Source organism: Nipponia nippon, unplaced genomic scaffold, assembly GCF_047370975.1.
Source record: "Nipponia nippon isolate SJK-2023a ecotype South Korea unplaced genomic scaffold, ASM4737097v1 scaffold_85, whole genome shotgun sequence".
Lineage (NCBI taxonomy): Eukaryota > Metazoa > Chordata > Aves > Pelecaniformes > Threskiornithidae > Nipponia > Nipponia nippon.
The window spans coordinates 1-13,030 of record NW_028262408.1 but is presented as its reverse complement, the minus strand read 5'-3'; the positions used below and the strand labels follow the sequence as shown (position 1 = coordinate 13,030).

At 43.3% G+C, this 13,030-nt stretch overlaps 1 pseudogene; it reads right to left on the bottom strand.

Annotated features, from left to right (window-relative positions):
- Window positions 1-4,252: 4,252 nt before the first annotated feature.
- Window positions 4,253-9,537, bottom strand: LOC148050398 (unconventional myosin-Vb-like; annotated as a pseudogene).
- Between the last annotated feature and the right edge of the window lie 3,493 nt (window positions 9,538-13,030).

The following is a 13,030-nucleotide window of genomic DNA, read 5'->3' as shown; positions in this document are numbered from 1 at the left end:
AGTTTACAGATTTGTTCAAAATGGAAAAATATTTTATAAGCAGTAGTATTTCATCTACAGTATTCACTCCTGTATATCATTCCACTTCTTTGAGAGCAGCTATACCTTCTGCTTGTTAAGGTAATGAGACTTCAGCCCCCTCCCAAAAAAAAACCGCAAAACAAAATAGACATTGCACTGTAGCAGCACGTTTTTTGATATTTTTTTTCTAATTTCAACTGAATTTGAAAAGTTTTGTCCACTGGCATTTACATTTTGAAATAAATTGTATGCTCACTGGGGAATATGCCCTCTGGTTTGTTTTACTTAACATCTACATCGCTGCAGCTTCTTTCAGGAAAAAAATAAATCAATTTATGTCTGTAATATATGTGCATCAATAAAGTTGGAGGAAATGGTTCATGGCAGTTCATGCAATTCATTTCAATGAGGTTATATGCAATGGCAAAATGCTAATTTTTCAGTTAAATATGGTCTGAAAGAGTAAGTTTGTACAGTTTTGGTCATTTACTGTGGAAAATGGAGGAAAAGGACCTGTTGTTTCAAGCGCGTCTTTGTCACGGGTATCTTTTGCAACTCGCACAAAATGGAGGGTCATATCTTGCAAAGACTTTAAGTAGCGTTGTGATTTCGGTGTTGAAGTTGCGGTGTCGGGAAAGGTAGCCACTATGAACGCTTAAATTCCGCAACACGCCCGCATCGCGTTACTCTTTCACTCACACAAGAAATCCTTTTAGATAACAGCGGAATAAGTTGTATGAGCAAAAAAATGTTTACGATGTAGGATTGCATAAATTCAGCCTTGAGGTCTAATGTTCTTTTCTACAGGCAACTACTACAACAGCTTTACCAGCCAAAAGATAAGCAACCTCAGCTACAAAATGCCAATAAAAGAAAAAAGAAGAAAAAAAAAGAAGCAAGTTTTTGGTGAAAATGAAGCGGGTACGTTGTCCTGGATGCTTTTCGTAGGTCAGCATATGCCTGAACTCGCGTTTGAAGTGTTGGTTTGTGTGATTTGGTTGTTTTTGGGGGGGGGGGGGGTATTTTTGGTTTGGTTTTTTTTTTATTCCCAATAGTGCTTTTCTGAGATACATTATACATGCAAAAATCAGTATGGGTTAGTATTGGTTTTTACCTAGGAATTTCAAAGTGTTTTTGCAGACCTCAGAGTGAGATTTTATAAGCAGACTTACAAATCTACAGACAACTTTTTATGACAGAACAATAAAAATATTCCCACGTTTTAACGCTTGTTTCAGAGGAACAGCGGTTGAGAAGTCAGTTACCTTAGTAACAGCTAAAGGCACGCAGTAGGATAATGCGCAACTTAATAATCAATATTTAAAAATAAAGACAGATCTGGAAAAGAGCCAGCTTTCTCAAAGCCATGCTTTGTGTTCAATTTGCTTTCTAAATAAAGAAGTGCCAATCTGAGGAAAGAAAGGCATGCTTGAGCACAGCCGTTTAACAAAATCAACATTTAAAACCAAATTTTAAAAAATTGCTAACAGAAAAGATAACACATATTAAAGATATTTCATACAGAGTCCTCTTCCAGATGGATTTTAGTGGATAAACTACATTACCACAGATTGAGACATTAAATCCCAGTTCCCATCTATACATGCCAAGAGTTTTTAAGAAAGTCTTTGTTGTACGTATAAATTATGACCCTGAAAATGCCAGTGAAAGACCATTATCCCCTAGAAGACCGTTAACCACGTTTTATCATCGCGATCGGCAACAAAACCGTTGCGGAAGAGGAGTCTGCAGCAACCTGTCACTTAGCCTGAACGATAAGCGTTGGTTCGATCGATCTGTTGGGAATTGTACTCTGAATAATTTACATCAGAGAGAGGTAGAGACCTGAAGAGCCTGAGAGGAAACCGCTGCCCTAAGACGAATTCTGAGGAATAGCTCTATGTTAAAACCGCCTTACAGAAAGACTGATTTCCGCTTGGAATCATTTTTTTATTTTTAAACTGCGATGACTCCTATATAGCGTGGAAAAAAGGGGATAAGATACAATTAAAAAATTTAATTCCGAGCACTGCAAAAACATTCAGTCGCAAAACGTGACAAGAGGTAGGTACAATAAATAAAAATATTGTAGATGAGCAGGTGACAGAAGAGCTTGCTGGGCAGAGACAGCAAAATGGCGGCGTTACCCTCAGCGTATACGAAGGGGAGATGAAGGCACTACTGAATATACGCAGTAGATGCAAATGCTCAAGGACTGTAGTTTGGAGGCAGCGCCGGTACTATACAAGCAATGCATTTTCTTCTCTAATTAGTTAGGTGACGGTTAGAGGAAAAGAGAAATTCTCCCTAGGGAATGGCCTTAAGTCTGTCCTCCGCTGGTAACAGCCGTACTAAACCATCGTCCGTTTGAAACAAGGTATTTACCCACCGGCACAGACCAATATAATTCTTCACAGCACTCAACTTTTCCTTTAAAAATGTGCTTTTGGATAGTAATATACATATATAGTACATACAGGACTAATACAGTTTGTATATACACAGATTATATACAGGATGTGTAGATCAAAACACACTCCTTATCTAAAAAGGTGACTGCAGCATGGCGGGATTTAGTGTATCTTTAAGAGGCTTCGCATTCTATTTCAATCCTCTGAGCAGCCAGGGTACCTGATGATAAATTTGCTGTTTGGGTATGATTTACACCCACTCAAAGGAGTCAGATGCAGAGAGGTTTTCGGAAAGCATCACGGAATTGTTGAGACTTCAGGAACCGCGACCGCAAAAGCAGGTTAAGATCGACGTAGACAAGACCGTTAGGGAAGCGGAAAGGCCAAAACAACGCTGACGGCGCTAGGATGAGCGAGGCTTTCGCTGCTGCCAAACGTCCTCGCCGCGTTTCGGCACGCTGAGCTACGGCAGAAGCGTCGCCGCTCCGAACGGTTTGCAGAGCGATCACCGCCGGGATCGTTGCACGGCTCAGCCTCGGGAACCCACCTTTTCCCTTTCTCAGCAAGGAGAGCAGCCGAGAAAAGTCAATGGCCGCTTTTGGAAGTGGCTGGCCCCTTTCAACATCTACCTGGTGAGGTCAGAGGGTTGGTTTGTTTTAATTTATAAGTTAGGTAAAAAAAAAAAAAATCCTAACAGAATTTGAATTGATTGCAATTATTCGTTTAAGGTTGTTGTAGAGAAAGAGTTTGCGTTCACTCTTAAAGAAATGGCTTACGTTACTCACATGCTATCTTACCGTTTTTTTGTGTTAAAACATTTCCTTCCTTATCCATTCCCTTTTGTTTTAAACTTTTTTTTTCTTTTTTTTTTTTTTCTTTTTTTTAAAGTATTCTTCATTTGTCTAAGCCCTGTATTTGCACGACCGGTAAAATTTCGGATGGCTATTGAACTGAAGAGAATTTTTCCATGGACTGCTAGGACTAACCCACTGAATGTAAGTAGGACTGGGGACCCGATGATTAAACTGGGCTGCCTTAGCACGTCTTATCTCTGCGTGAGATTCTGATACAGGCCACGTAAGAGGTCAGAAGAACCTCGATAGCCACTGCATGGAAGTTTTTGACTTTTAAAAGCACAGGGAAAGCCAACAGTAGGGATGAGGACGATGCTCGTCTATACTAGAAGCGGGAGGCCTAAGGCAGTCCCTTGTCTCGAGATTATTTCGCTAGGACAAAACCTTTGCAAGTCGCTATAATGTAAATTTGGTAATGGAAGAAAGCCCAAACTGCCAATTTATTTGAATTCCCATGAAGCAGATGAACTGGATGTAGTTAGGAGGAGCAAGAGCATTTCTCAAACACAGAGTTTGTGGCAAATTCCACATCAGTGGAAACAGGCAGCGTCCAAGCCCGTTACCTTAACCGGCACGATAAATCCGTATTGCACCTTCTGCAATTTACTTTCTGAACTCGCTATCGTGACAGCTGCTAGCAAGAACAAGAGGCAGAATGGCATCTCCCGTTGTTAATACATACAAAACCACCTAGCTACTAGACAAATTACATGTCCTTCAAGGCAGCGTAAGTGTCTCAGATTTTGTTTTTAACTCTCATTTCTTCATGGACACCTATGAAGATCGGAGTAAGTTGTCTCCCACTCACCATTCTTTTTTTGTTAGTGGCTTTTGGAGATGATTATGGGCTTTGAACTACGTCAACGTAAAATCAAGCAGTAAAAAATAAATCTACATTTCAAGTATCCTTATTCTGAGCTGCAAATTAACAAAAAAATCACATACAGATCAGTCTCTTTTTTACTGTACAGTTTAGCATCCATTTATTACTGTGTGTTGGTTCTTCCATAAACCTGTTTGGTCCATATTTAAAGAGCTCCTTAAATTCCTTTTGTGATTTTTCTTTCTTCGCTGGAGGTCTCTGGGTAGGAGCGGTGGGCTCAATTATACTTTCTTCAGACTTTATTGAGGAATTCCAAGTTGAGAGAAGCAGGGAGATGAATCGAGTCCATGGTTATGGAGGAGGGGTTGAACGGAAACAAAACCGGGAACATGTGCTTGAAGTCTAACAGCAGCTGCGGAGGGTCATTTCGCTCTTGCAAGTGCGTCTGTGAGGTGCGGGAGAAGAAAACAAATTCACTATCAGTTGTTGCCTTTCCTTTGCATTTCTCACGTTTATCATCATCAAAGGTTTGAGAATGTACGCAGTTTTAGAGATATTGCAAAAAGCGGTGAGAACTATTTTGTTCTCTATTGCAGCAGCCTTCCTCTGAGCAAATATTTACAGGAACTTCTAAACAGACTCTAGGAAACACTGCTTCAGAAAAACCTGGCTACATTTTCTACATGACCACGAAGCAAGACACAGGACTCGGAAACAACATGACCCCCTTGCATGGCAAAAGCAGCACTGCATGATACCGGCAGACCACTTTTGATTCAGCTGCTCAGTGATGGGGACGCATTCTAGGAGCAGTTGAACACCTTTCTGTTTCCATTTCCTGCCTCCTCCTTGCGAGCATTAAAAGAAGTTTGGGTTTTCATTTATTTAATTTTTCCTTTAGTTGCCAATTTCTGCCTCGCACCTCAGAAGTTAACTCCATTTCACCGATGCTTCGCTGACTCCTGCAACCTTACTTTGGAGCCGCGTTGCTACTAAAGAGCGTTGCGTTAGCTGAGCTGGGAACTTAGCGGCTTCTTGCTCTTTGCGATGAACAGCCCGGTTATCTCTGCAGCTGCACGCCGCAAGCAAGCGTGTGCACACGCAGAGCACTGAATTCAGGACAACATGCAGCAGCATGCCTATTACAAAAATGCCTGGGTTAGTAATGATTTAATACAGATGTCATTAGTACTTTCCTCCACTTTACAGCCCTTTAATTTACCTGTATGTCTCTTATGAAAGCTACTGTCACACGTTCTTCAAACTCATTCACAGGAGTGTAGAGATTAAGTATCTTTACAATCTGTTGAAAACAAAACAGGATTGCAGACAGTCACGACAAGCCAGACTTCTCCAGAATGCAAAGCACCGCTAACGTTTTGTCTTGATATGGCTACAAGTCTCCTGTGACGCTACTGAGAAGCAGAAGTGGCACCAATATCATCCTGGTGTTCCTTTGCCTGCTGTAAGGTATGGTAAACATCTATGGACCTGTCAAAGCCACTTACGGCAACATTTGTAAACTGGGAATAGACTCGAACATCAAATTTGTACTGGGACTCCGCTTGGTTGGCACATGGTGACATGGCTGACCACTTCCCAGTACTTCTGACGTCACCTCTACAACACTGCTCCTCATGCTACCTCACTCCTGCTCCTCCCCTACCACCCCTCAAGAACACGTTCTAGACGGGGAGATGGAGATAGAGGAGAAGGGATCCTCAAGAATCACTGGAGACCAGCTCACACCTCTTGCTTCTCCCTTGCTATGACATCATCAAATTAAGGCCAGGCAATCCAGCAGCAAAGAACATGGGTTTATATCCTCCTGGAGCAGAGTTTCAAAGTTCAAGGTCGGATCCAGCCAGCCTAGGTGGGCAGTTCTCAACCTCCTGCCCCAAATAGGAGTCCTTGCTGGGCATCCTGCAGACCTAGCCAGGTTAGACCCTGGCAAAAGACAACAGGTGGGTTTAAAATTTAAAATTTAGGACAAGAGGAAATGCCCTCAAGCTGCGCTCAGGGGAGGTTTTAGGTTGGATGGTAGGAAAAACTTCTTCACCCAAAGGGCTGTCAGGCCCTGGCCCAGGCTGCCCAGGGCAGGGGCTGAGTCCCCATCCCTGGAGGTATTTAAAAGCCGGGGAGATGTGCTTGACGACATGGTTTAGTGGTGGCCTTGGCAGTGCTGGGTTAACGGTTGGTCTCAATGATGTTAAGGGTCTTTTCCAACCTTAACAATTCTGTGATTCTATGATTCTATGAAAATCCCAAGTGTCTGACTTATACCATGAACTCCTCAGGGCTGGGTTTCACCTTTGAACGTTTCTGCTGGAGCTCCAGCACCATCAGCAGCACTGTAAGAGGAGCGGCCACGACGACCGCCTCTGACAGGGGTCAATACCAAACGTCAGTCCTGAAAAGGACGAGTTGTCCCCACCATGGGAACGGCACACTGAGTCTGGGCACAGAAGAGCTGCCACCGGGAGACCACCCTTTCCCACTCCTTTAATTATGAGTACCCTCTGGTGTAAATCTCTGCCCTGCTCCCTACCTGCTGCGTCGTGAGCGACGTGCACAAGGAGCAGATGGCCTCCGCATCTTCTGAGGTTTTCTTTTTCAGCTGCAGAAGCTGTGCCGCCTGAATCAAGGGCTCCAAAGTTTGTGCCGCTCCACTCTGCTGCAGATTTTTCCCACGCAGCCATTCCCTCCAGCTGGCTTATGTTAAACCTGGGTAAGCAGCCAAGATAAGACGTGCGCTGAGAGCCGCGAGATAAGACGTAGCATCTCAAAAAAATCCTCTACGAGACTCAAGGTATGTTGCAGTGCTGGTGTACGTGGCTTTTTGTGATGCATATTTGTGATACACATGGCAAGAGACAACCAGACCAAAGCTTAATACTCAACAACTCAAAGCAAAATTTATACTCCGTGTACCTTAGAAATAGATGAGCCGTGTAACAGCTGAACAGCACAAGGGATGTGCTTTTCTACAGCATTCCGATACGTTCAAGTTTCAAAAGTCAATTAAAATTAAGCTTTTAACAAGCTTTTAAATGCTAACAAAATCCTGCAAGGCACCTGCGTAGCTTTGAAAATATCTACACAAAAAATGCCTTTGCCTGTGCCCCGCTCCCAGGCTCAAGGGGAACACGCAAAGGATCCACCACGGGAAGGGGAGAGGGTAGCAAAAGGAAGGTTTAAATCATTTACACCAAGAAATAAGTTGATAGTTTTATGCCAGGGCTGATAAATAGCCATCACCCCTTTCCGGCAGGTTTGCACTAGCTGTCCTTTCAAATTTCAATCCTTATTACAACACTACGCTAAGACAGCGACGGGGCACGTGGGCCCCTGACCCCAGCCCAGCAGACATCCGTGCCGCCGCTTGCCTGCAGCTCACCAGAGGCGCTTCACACAGCACCAGGGGTTTGTCTTTAAGATCCACCTGCAGAATCAGAGCCTTCGACACTACACCACTTGTTACGTTACTACCAGCAGACACGGCAGGAGGAGGGAACCACGGAGACGTCTCCATCCCGACGTTCAATCCATCCTACATCAGCTGGTGTAATCTTTGGGCTGCGCAGCCTTCCTGCTCAGGGCGGGTGAGGCAAGGGCGGAGAAAGCCCACCCCAGAGAGAATTACTGCAAGGCGCATTTAATTCACAAACAGCACAGCAAACTGCGTTGCACAGGCATTACTCAATGGGGGTCAGCTTTAACTGCCACTGTATCGGTCTCCTGCTGAATCCAAACTATTTCTCCCCTTACTTACACCACTGCATTTCATTTTCCTATTTTCCACCACCCTATAAAAGGAACAAAACTTCCTTAAGCACATCCCTGCCCCAAGCCCCCATCCCACCTCAGCTGCATGCCCGTGCTCCACGAGCAGACATCCTTCCTCAGCAGGAGGTTGTTCAGGGCGACCGCGTTGATCATGTAGAAGAGCTGCTTGAAGACCTGCTGCACGATCTCTGGGTCCAGACCCTGGTCACACATGATGCTGTGGAACGCGTTCAGCTGGCGAATGATTGCTTCTAAGCTGTAGGAGCTGTCGCCGTCTGCCATGCTGGAGGAGCGATTCCTGTAGCCCATCGGTTTGACACCAGAAAGCCCCTGGATGCTCTCATTTTCCAGCACCGCAGACACTGAAAAAGGGGGAAAAAATGAGCTAAAAAAGCCTGCATCCACCTGTTAGTCACTGGAGGTAAGAAATGCTCCTTCTTGGGCAGCCATAAACATGCAGCAGTGTCAAAGTGATGCAAGGCGATGGATGGTGGGAGGTCTGAAAAGGAGCACAGATCCATGAATTGCTCGTGCTAACATTAGTTAGATAGGATATGCATATAGAATATCTGCAAGTTCACACTTCTTTTTCCGCTTGGTGTTACTACACAGAAATCATTCACCATGCTGCAGAAACTGGGAACACCTCTCCTTTGAGCTGTAATCAATTCTCCCTCTATACCCACCACAGAGCCTTAAATTTTGCAGTTGAAGTGATTAATTGGCTCAAAGGATTGGGATAAATGAAGATAGATTAAAAGTAATAAAATTCTTACAGCCTGACTAACTGATAGAGGAACAGGACAACTTTCTGCAAGGAGCAGGAGGTGATGCCGTCGGATGCAGCCAGAATTTGTGCAATGGCATTTGGAGGATAAAGGGAAAGAGTTCCAGATACAGAGGAGTCCACGCTGGGAGCTCAAGGAAAATACTGGCAGCTAGAAATTATAAAGCACTGAGAACAACCCTCAGTTAGCTTAGCAAGGAGGACAGATTTAGCCGAGGAGGTCACTCTTCTCGTGCTGACTCACTTTTGCAAAGCAAGTTCTTTATTAGTCTCTTCTTCTCCATTCTCTCCTCCCTCATAATGCGCCTTTTCACCCATAAAAAGCTTAACCGTGAACCTGGTCTGGAGGGGAACGCTGTTCCTACGGACCCACCAGCACCACCTCGCCTCTGTCGCTACCTCCCCAACAGAAAGGAAGGAGGTATCTTCTATTATGGGGGGGAAAAAAACCTCATCCCTATTAGTTTCTATCATGGGGGAATATAAAAACTCTTCCAGGTCTGCCTCCCTAACTCCAGGTCACTGCCAACACGAGGACCTGCTCCAAACCAAGACTTTTTTTGTGTAAAACATGCCTCTCCACCACCTGCAGGCTTTTCCTTTGGGGGAGAAGTCACGCTAGCACCGTACAAAGGTCTGAAAAACACTCAAGAGTAGATAACTACAGCAAAAAAACCACCCTCCTAAAAGCTAAAGGTCTGTGAACTTACCGATCATGGGTTGGAGTATGCCCTCTGCTATCTTAATGAGCTGCTGGTAGATCTGGATGGAGAGGTGGCTCAGCACCTGGCGGTACTCGGTCAGGTCAAAGTTCTTCAGACAGTGCTCGTTCTGCTTAGGCGTGTTTTGTGTCATGAAACCCTGAACAGGAGGAGATTAAAACACCTGGTTTCATTATTCCACCTATTTATAGTCCAGTAAAATCACTGTATTAAAAAAAAACCCCACCCTTAGAGTACAATATATGCAGATGTTACCAAAGTACATTTTTATTATAGAAAGGATCAAGATGCATGAATCACCTTCGATTTACTCAGCCATTTGTTCGTAAATTATTACTAGAGGGCTGCTTTTTGAAGAAAAGCATCGCTACGCAGTAAGTTTTTCATTTTAGCTTTAGCAAGGAGCAACATTTGCATTAATTGCAATATAGATATGAACTAGAAAACGACATTTCAGTCCCTGAGAAACTTTTTTTAGCTATTTGTTTATCCTCGCGAGTTGCAATTATTTACGGGAAACCAAATATTTTGAGATTAAGATATTAGAAAATGGAAAAAAAATAAGATAACCACATGCTCTATCCTCTGACAACATTTTAAACTGATCTGAAGTTTGGAATTCTCTCCAAGTAATTGAATTTATTCCCTGCCTTTTGCTGAAGAAGCAGCTGATCTCTGATCCTGCAAACGGATGCTGTAAGCCCTGAGTTCTGGGCTCAGACATCATTGCCAGTCTTGCTGGCAGAAGAAAATGTGATCTAGCTTAATTTTGTAATTAACACAGATGCCTTAATTGCCTGTTCATACGGTCTTATCAATTTGGCGTCAAAATGAGAACGATGCAACTTTTTTTTTGTTGTTTGCTGACTAGCAAAAATGCAAAAATACAACATGTACAGTTTGAGTTGACGTCAGAATTTCTCATTTTTCCTGACTAATGAAAAAAGGGTCGAAATTGCTCTTTCCACTGCAAGACTGCATTTAATTTTGTTGGTTTGTTTTTTTTTTCTTTTTAAACCTCTTTTCTTAAAAACAGGGTTGAGATTTTAAACTGAAGATAATGGAAACTGCTCAGAATGATTTTTCCCCTCTGTTTTTCTGCATCAAATGATCAACTGAATTTGCAAATAGCTGTGTTCCTTTAACACAGCTAAATCATGGCAAAGAATGTGAAATTTAAGTTTGTTTTTTTTTTTTTTTTTACCCTGCCGGTTTTCTCTGGGGAGTGATTTTTTTAAATGCAGAAGAGGGCAAACAGGAGCATAACTATTAGTAAGCAGTATCTAAATTATTTTTCTTTTTTCTTTTCTCATTTAAAATCTTTGAAAGTCCAACACTGAGGTTTTACCAAGTATCCAGGGTCATTATCCTGTGAATGACCTTGAATGGTTAATTTGATTCCATGGAAATTTTTATTTATTCTTACAAGCTTGATTTGCACAATCATACTCTAACACAAATTACAATGACTAAATGAGAAACAACATAGAGATTTATTTCTGTTGAACATTTTTAATACCCAGAACATATGACTGTAAGGATGGCAGCATGTAATGTACTAAGAGGACTGTAAGATGGATCTGAACTTTTTTGTCAGAGGGGATAAGCTATAATGCCAGAACTTACTTCAAGTTATGAAATATTACTGAGGTGGCAAGAAATGAGAGGAATTCCTTCTGAAATCTTACATTATGAGTATGCATTTTTGCTCTCTGCAAAGCGTGGGTTATTCTGAACTAGTTGAACAGAATAGGAAAAAAATCAGTAGAAACATTCAGAATAAAAATCTCAAGATTTGGAACAGTTTTCCCCATCTAAAAATCTCGCTTAATGAAAAGCTGTGGGACCTACTAAAACCAGGGGAACAGCCTTCAAAACAGCCTACCAGAAGGAAATCCCTCGTTCAGGCAAATCAAAGTGCATGGTTGGCTTACGAAATTCAAAAATATCTCTGTGGCACGTTGTGCTGCAAGGGTCCTGGAAGCCCTTTTCAGCTCTCAAATGTCTTTGTCTCGGGTGCAACGCCCCAGCTGAACCTCTGGGAGGAGCTGCCTCATGTTATATCCAAATGAACGTGAAGGAGGAACGTCAGAGATGACCCCATGTCATAGCCAGAGGGAAGCCACCAGGCTCCAGGAGAGGCCTGAAGACCCTTCCTGGAGGAAGGCCAACGTACTCAAGATCAGCAACGAAGTTTCTTACTCGCATCTCCACTGTATCGCTTTAAACAGTGCAGGAGGCGACAGGTATTTGCCAGCCAAAACGACGTCATCTGAAAATCATCGTTGTGTTTCTGGAGGAGCAAAATTAAAACACGTGAGACCCCTCCTTCAGGTGGCAAGGGAAGCTGGCACAGCAGGAATAAAGTGATTTGGGAGCTGCCCCTTACCTAGATCAGGAAGCTCCCTCTCTGCAGACGGGCAGTATTAGCCATTTGAAACCTGCAAACGTTTTTTATCTGTAAATGCAAACAATTTTACTGCTAATACCATAATCTCTCCTTGTTCTTCTAAAAAGCGGAAACTGTAAGAGTGATTGGGTTTGAAAATCACTGCAAGTGTTGAATATCACACACTTTGACGTGGTTATAACCATCTTACACCATCTCAACCCCATCACAAGAGAAAGCGGACGCCTACCTTCAGCACTTTCTTAATGCTGCGTTGATGGTGGAGGTGAGCAAGGAGTGCACTTTCTGGTCGTCGTTGATGTAATCCGCGTGTCTGATGCACATGTAGAGGATGTAGGCGGGAAGGCAGGGAACAGTAGCAGAGCATCAGCCTGGGGCTTGAGATCTAGAAGGTCAGTTCAGTTTTTTTATTTTAAAAAAAATCCTCTTAAAATTCACCAACTGCCAGGTGAAAACAAAGTGAACACCAGAGGTGGAGACATACTCCAGGGCAAACCCCTCTCCCCGCAAGCTCCTGGGGGAAGGGGAGATTTTCGGCAACTTTACATTACGCTTTTAGGGATGCGCAGATAGGCACAGGTGGCACTAGATCTTCTTTACCACGTAAAAGCCTACTCAAGCAGCACACAAATCACCTTAGGAAAGCTCCCCGAAGTTTTCAGGACTACCTCCCACAGGGTTATAAACCCCTCCTCTGAATTCACGACTCAGTAAATCACTTTTCCCTCAAGATACGGAATCCTAACGGTAGCTGGGTGGGAATTTGCAGCCTCTGAAGGAAGAGCCTGTCTGATTAGGGAACTTCAAAGACTCACAGCAATGGGCTAGCACTGCTCTTTTTAGATCCTCACTAGGTTCTGCTGGGGTTAAAGCGCGACGGTAATTACTAACACTTAGCCAGGGAAGCATGACTTTTCTAACGGCGTTGAATAAGGGGATGCTACAGCACTTCTGATCAGACCTTCCAGTGTAAGAAAGCTCTACAAGTTTATTATATTCAGTTATCTGTTGTTATCTCATAAATCAAACTACCTTTGTTCCATTGCCGTGCAAAATCTCCGGGCTCCATCCCTTGCTATCCTCTCCTGCCTACTACCACATCGTATGAAACTTAGCAAGTTACTGCCTGCTCTAAAAACTGCAGCCTCCTCTTTTTATGCATCTCCCATTTTTTGCTCACCCCAAAGAATTATATCCATGCTGGTCTATCTGCTTA